Source organism: Metopolophium dirhodum, chromosome 6, assembly GCF_019925205.1.
Source record: "Metopolophium dirhodum isolate CAU chromosome 6, ASM1992520v1, whole genome shotgun sequence".
Lineage (NCBI taxonomy): Eukaryota > Metazoa > Arthropoda > Insecta > Hemiptera > Aphididae > Metopolophium > Metopolophium dirhodum.
The window spans coordinates 32,705,971-32,713,907 of NC_083565.1; positions in this window are offsets into that span (position 1 = coordinate 32,705,971).

The following is a 7,937-nucleotide window of genomic DNA, read 5'->3' on the forward strand; positions in this document are numbered from 1 at the left end:
GATCGATTTGTATATGCGATTAAAACGCAAACACTCATAGGTCATGCGTGCACCCTGTATACACGAACGGTAGTACGCGACCATTGTAGGTACTTTTATACAGGTTGCGGAGGATATAATACCGTATAGGTATAATATGTATATAACGCATGCATTATACTTACGTAATATTTATAATTATATTGTGTTTACGAAAAATTATACGATAATATGAATAATATAACGTACACACGGCGAGTGTGCCTGCTGCGGTTTCCATCGGTGTTTTTTTTTAATATGCGTTTTTGCCCATTCGTCGTCGTCGTCGTCGCCGCAGTTCACGTCGGCTCGCACACGCGGAAATAACGGACGCAAGAGTCGTCTTTTCGTTTTCACGTCTCGACCGCGCGAAAAACAATTACTTACACAAAGACGGCCGCGTACACGTATAACACGGTTCAGGTATAAGTTTTGCGGTACCAAATACGCCGCGTACAGTCGAGCCGCCGTCGTCGTCGTTGCCGTTTGCATATCGATGATCGATCACGCAGCCTGCACGTCGACGGATCGCCGCGAAATTTAGAATCGAAAATAAAAGGTATGTACTTATACTTACTTACTTACAATGTTGCGAAAATGTACGCAGCGCGGAGTTGTATGATTATTATACAGGGTGCACAGCGCGTAGACCTCACACTGCATATTAAGGTGTATAATGTGACGACGGTAGGTAAATGATAATATACGATGGCGGCGAATGCATAAGGAAATAGGAATAAATCAGTTATTATAATAGCGCGCCGACTGAATGTCAAACGAATCCCGTTCGATCGGAGCGTACACGTGCCGCGCGCCGACACCCTCGCTCGCATATTTTATCGGATGGATTAGAAGATACACGCGCGTGATGGGTGGTTTGAGTTTGGGCGAATTTTTAAAAAATGCAATGTATTTGGGCACTTTAGCATAATGCGTTTGGGCGAGTGATTTTAAAACATTGTAATGTGTTTGGGCGATCTTTTTTAATATCCTTGGGATTCTGTATTTTATCAATCCATTTTCTCTCTCATTTTGAGACCTGAGTTGTTCATGAATTCCATGGGTATGATTAAAAGTGGATTGTTTTTTTTTTTGTGTGCGAATTGAAATTATTGAAAATCAAGTTAAAATATTATTAAAATTAAAATAATATGTAAGTTAAATAATATAAGTGTGTGTAATTCAAAATTGAAATGATGTGCCATATTTAGATTGATATGAAATTCCCAATAGATTTTATAATAAATTATTTTTATCTTAATCTTTACAAACTTACAATTTTATATTTTATATTGTATCATTTCGCTCAAACACATTATAAGAAACTCGCCCAAACACATTACTTTTATTTTGTGGGTAAAAAGGTAATTCGCCCAAACGCATGACGCCCGCGCGTGATATCGCATTGATTGTACATTTCGTATTATTGGTATTTAATATTGGCGGGGCTAATAACCGATGGTAAAACGTCGGAAACTCGGACGTCCTGTTGTTCGTATACACTGTTATAGTAATATTATCACTTTGTACACCTACGCCAATAATGTCTATAGGAGCGTATTATTATAATAATAATATGGGAGAGTGCGTGGCCGTGTGCGTCATAATAGCATATTATAATATACTGCACGTATGGACAAGTGTTTTAAGACTTTTAACCTGCGACAGGTTTGATACACATGATAATAATATAACATTACACGAAACTATAACTATAACTCCACCGGTGTGCAATTTTTTTTTGTGGCAAATCCTATATACTATATATATATATTAATACAATATATATAGGTTCGTATAACCACAAATATAGGAAATAGGGATAAATTAAGTTACAGCCCGCTGACAGAATGTCCAATACGAATTTGCTCGAGTAGAGTACGAGTGCCATATATACTGACACCCCCGCGCCAGGGGCGTCATTTGGGGGGGGGGGGGGGCAGGGTGTTCGACGGCACCACTATAACAACACAGAGTAAATAATTGGTCCTCCATTAATGCCCCTATGCGCCGATATGATTACAGTTTAAATTGTTTAAAATTAATAAAATATTCATGCATGTAATGTACATTTATTTTTTTATCAGCTTTATCATAAAATTCATCCCTGTTTGATAACCGTGTGAAGCGCGTTTCATTATATGAGTTAGTTCGCGCCAGCCTGCTGGTATCAGCTATAGTGGTGTATAAGCATAGCTGCATAATAATGTATTAGAACCCTTAGATATCCACTGATTTAAATTTAAAAATAATTAATAATGTTTTATTTTGTATGAATATTGAATAGTGTTTAGTTTTTTAAATACATTTATTAAAAAAAATTCCTTTATACCGCATTTGTTTTTTATTTCTCCAAATAGTAGTAAAATAGCTTCTGTTGGCCGCTAGTTGCTACTTGTTTTAGTTGCTTATAAGCTTTTAATACATTGAACTGCTAGCTATTGGAAAATTACAATACACATTAGTTGATATGAGTAATTTTAATTAGGATCATAAAAGGCAGTACCGGATCTACAAATTATGCAACCCAGGGCACAACATAATATTAGCACCCCTAAAAATCACCAATAAAAAATGCATGAGTCCTAAAGTGTGTCAAAGTACGGATTATTATTATAGGCGATTTAAATTTAAAATATTCATACAATTAATCAAGATATTATACCTACATATATTTAATATTAATTATACATTATGGAAATGTTTATTTTCAATAAAAAACAAATAATTTGGAAATCAAACCTATATTTAATAAATCCCTATTTAATAATTATTTTTCTTGATTTTTTTGACGCGAAATCGTTAATGATATCTTCATATCTTCATTATCTTCTATATTATAATCTATAGATTTAGCAACTTGGTGCTCAATGGATATAATTGACAGGTCATTTAATCTTGTTTGCTTTGTAGTTTATCTTAGATATGATTTAATTAGTTTCAGTTTACTAAAACTACGTTCACACGATGCCGATGTTACGGGTAATGTCAAAAATATTTGATAAGCTGTGAATATGTTATGATAAGCTTCTTGAAGACCATTTTTAAGAATAAAATTTAAAATTTCACGTGAACGAGCATTCATTAATATATTATCCAATTGAATTGCATGTTGAGTAAAACTATCCAATTCTAAAATTAATTAATTTTTTTCAATATCTTTTTCATATTTTATACAAAAGTCCATAGCATGTTTTTTTAAATGAATTGTTGGCATACTAAATAAAAACTTTCCATCTAAAAAAGAAAAATCTTTTGCAGCTTCATCAATTGAGTCAAATCTTTCTTTTAAACCGTTAAATACTTGTGTAATTAAAAAAAAAAATTTTAATGTAATAAAAATGATGAGTTTAAAATTTGAAATTTGCGCCCCTCTATGATAAGCGCCCGGGGCATGGGCCCCGGATGGCCCCCTCTAGATCCGGTACTGATAAAAGGGAAGGAGATAATATTAACATACTTTAAACGGCATGGTTATTATTGTTTATATATTAAATTTGTACTGGTTAAATGTTAAAACTGGCCTGCCTAAAATCTTGCACACCCGGTAAAATACTGAAATGACGCCTCTGCCCCGCGTGCCTATATTATAATATACACGCGTAAATGCATAATACCATTGATTATAAATACTATAGTATTAGTGTTAAATATTAATATCAATGGTAATACGACGGACGTCGGACGTCCTGTGGTATATATTGTATATAACTACTTCGATATTTATTTAGTAATGATCACTGTACTTACGTCAATATTGTCTAGGAGTATATATTAATATTATAGGAGAGTGCGTGCCGTGAATTACAATATCATACACGTAGACAAGTGTTTTAATAGACTTTGAACCGGTGAAAGGTACTGTAATATTGAATATTCATAAATCATAATATATCGGTATACCGTATCGTCACTCGCGGAGTTGATTACATCTGTCAATGGGTCAAACCTCAATTTTCAAGCAAACTCAAACTTGAATCTTATTCGAACTTTCAAAAGTAGCTTTCAAAAAAGGTATTTGTGGCGGAGTTAACATGCGTCTCATAAATAAATAAAATAAAATTCACCGTGATCTCGTGGTCGTAGGCACCAATTTAATATAATTTATTATTATAATCTATAATACTACATACAGTGGTGCAACAATATATAGGTAATGAATAGGGTTCGGTTTTGAAGGCAAATGCGTTTTTTTTTTGATAACAATAGAAAAAATATTATTTTAATCAAACTAGTTAAATTAGCTTAAATCAATTAAATTTTTTAGTACATTTTGTAATCACCTTTGATATAAATGAAATGCTTTATTTATATGCTTTTTTTATTTATTAAATTTCCTTCAAATCCGAACCCTAGTAATTAATAATATTATTATTGTTACATTATTATTTCGCACCACATTGGATGAGCGAATAGTATTGCAGTCATGCCTATTGGACTTCGAACTATACGGACGTTGGATTTCAAAATGTGTTGCTCATAATAATAATATAGTATAAACATTTTCACGTATTTTATTATTGCAGATAGGCCACACACATATTATAATATTTCAATACAGGTTGTGTACGGAGTGTTGTATAGGTACTAGTATAATGTTTCAGAGCTTGGAAAATTGGACCAATCAGGAAATTGATTTTTCCCGATGTCGATCATATAATAATTATAATAACCAGGAGTTCTAAAATATGTTAACTTTGATAGTTTACAGTTACAGAAATCAAATTTATATTATATTTTGGTCTAAAATATTTACTCGTATAGTGTTTAGGAAGCTGTTGAGTGACCAGAGTGTTTTACTTATGTATGAGTAAATAATTATGCAATGCTTGTGGCCTGTGGAAAGAAATCATATTATGTTTACGTTCGACGAACGAAAATAAACGAACGATTTTTAAATATTGAATCAATTTTCGATCGATCAGAACGATTAGTAGGTTTATGATATATTGTAGGGTGATTTTAGCTGTGCTTGTTTTGTAGTGCTTTAAAAGACGTCAATACTTCTCGTCTGTGTCGATATGAATAATATTATCGAATATTGATATTTAATAATTATTTAAAACTGGTGTTAACCGATAAAATAATCGCTCTGTTATTAGATATATGTAGTTTAATATTTTATCGCAACTTTGAATACGATGTATGACAAGGTTGTGTAAAATTCCTCACCACCTGTTGACTTGTTAAACGACAAGATAATATAAATAATATCGTCCTTGTTGTTTAAAAGCATGAGGTATTACACGTGGCGCGTTTTTTTTTATTGTGGTATCCCCGGTAGGCCTAATCCACATCGTAAGCTAAAACGCACGAACGCCGATCGACTAGAATAATAATTGTTTTAATAATTGGTTTTGCGAAAACTGTACTTCACGCGAATAAGATACATTATTTTAAAATATGATAAAATTAAGTAAATACCCAATGTAGGTTTTAACTTATAATTTTTAATTTTCACGGCATTCGCTTAATTCCAGCTTACTTGTGTTGAATTTAAGTGCGTTATAGCCTCTAGAAAGAGACAAGTGGGGCGCTGCAGGTGTTGGGGGGGGGGGGGGATTTTTAGTTGTCACATGGTATTATATAAATCCAGGTAGTCAAAACGAGTAAAAATGTTTCGGGTTTCGTATATTAGAAACCGGGTAAAAAATGTTGTGCACGGGTTAGGGGTTTTGCGTTCAAAACCGGACAAAATTGTTTGCAGGTTTCGCGTCCAAAACCGGGTACAATTATTTGCGGGTAGGGCGGATATGAGGTACAAAAGTGGGTCAAATTGCGCGCGGGTTATGGGTTTTGCGTTCAAAACCGGGTAAAATTGTTTGCGGGTTTCGCGTCCGAAACCGGGTACAATGTGTTGTTAGGGGCTAAGGTATGGGGTGCACAGGCAGGTTAAGTTGGGCGCGGGTTATGGGTTATGGGTTTTGCGTTCAAAACCGGATGAAATTGTTTGCGGGTTTTGCGTCCAAAACCGGGTACAATTATTTGCGGGTAGGGCGGATTTGAGGTACAAAAGCGGGTCAAATTGCGCGCGGGTTATGGGTTTTGCGTTCAAAACCGGGTAAAATTGTTTGCGGGTTTCGCGTCCGAAACCGGGTACAATTTGTTATTAGGGGGCTAAGGTATGGGGTGCACATGTGGAGTTGGGTGCGGGTTATGGGTTATAGGTTTTGCGTTCAAAACCGGATAAAATTGTTTGCGGGTTTCGCGTCCGAAACCGGGTACAATTGTTAGCGGCTTAGGGTATGGGGTGCACAGGCGGGTTAAGCTGCGCGCGGCTTATGGGTTATGGGTTTTGCGTTCAAAACCGGGTTAAATTGTTTGTGGATTTCGCGTCCGAAATCGGGTACAATTATTTGCGGGTACGAGTAAAGGGGTATAAAAGCTGGTCGAATTGGGTTTGGGATTTGAGAATGGGTACAATTTATGGTGGGTTACCCGTTTTTACTCCCTGAATTTATAATGACCATGTGAAGGGACTGGGAATAGTAAGTTAATCAAACGTATTGATATTATAATAACAGTATAATTTTTAATTATTTAAAGGATGATAGCTAAATACTTATTTAAATTCAACACTGTCCTAACTCCTAATACTATATCTATAATTATTACTGGACGATGCCCGGGCAAAAGGGAATAAGTCCATTTTTACTATTTTTTTTTATTGAATATTCTTATAGATTATTATATTATTATATTATTATTACCACATCCATTGGCATTAAAAATTAAACAAATTTTAGGTTCATTTTTTTATAAAACCTATGAGAAAAAAGGAATAAATTATAAGTCATTGTACAAATAGGAACAGTTTTTTTTTTAATTTTATCAAAACAGTGTTTTTGTACTTATTCCCTTTTGCCCGGGCACCGTCCAACTATATAACTATAACTATATTATTATTATTATGTCTATGATTTTATTTAACATCCACATGATTACTAAAGTCCTATTTCTATGTCACCAACCACTAACACTAACTTCCAACTAAATTCTCTATTCATCGACATCCATTTAAACCTGCGTACAAGACTCCTCACAATATATATAATAGTAGTTCAAAAGTAGTGGACAGGGTAGCTTAGCAAAACCAGCGAGTGCAGTGCATGGTGGGTGTAAGTGGGTTTATGTGTTTATGTGTATTGTGTTTAGTGTTACTGTGTGAAGTTTCTGGTAGTATAAAATATATATGTTGCTGTATAATAATATTGGTAATTTTAATAAAAAAAAACATAAATTAATCACAGCATATGGTCACATGGATTATAACGAAAAAATATTAATAAATTATAAATAAAAATATACGGGACTCGGCCCATAGATGAACTCTGCAATTAGATAAGTATATAGTCTTTTTTGGCTTTATAATTAATAAAATACGTAAATAACAATTAAAAGTTAAAGGCAATAGCGTTTTGGCTCTATAAAATTATGACGTTATATTAAAGTAATAATACAAATTCGCAATGATATAATAATATTATATAGTGATTAATTAAATTAGATTAGACAGCTATTTGAGCTGCTGCAGCGTAATTATTAAGTTGAAGTTATAGGTAATGAGAGCGTTTTTAAGTCTATGATAATATTGAGGAGTATACACATTATAAAAATGCAATGAACACAGTTGCGTTTTGCACACATGATACGTAATATACTAATATGGATATAGTGGACTTGTATTATAATATATTAGCGGCAATTAGGGTGAAACATAAAATAATAATATTAATACAAAACGTACACAGAGATTAGCGCTTATACAATACTAAAAATGCAATAAATAATTTTAGCTCACTCAAAGGAGAAATTAAAAATACAAATCACGCTGTTCAATTAATTTTAACGCCGATACAAAATATTATTATAAAAAAAATATAAACACAACAACATATTTTAAATAATAATAAAAAAAT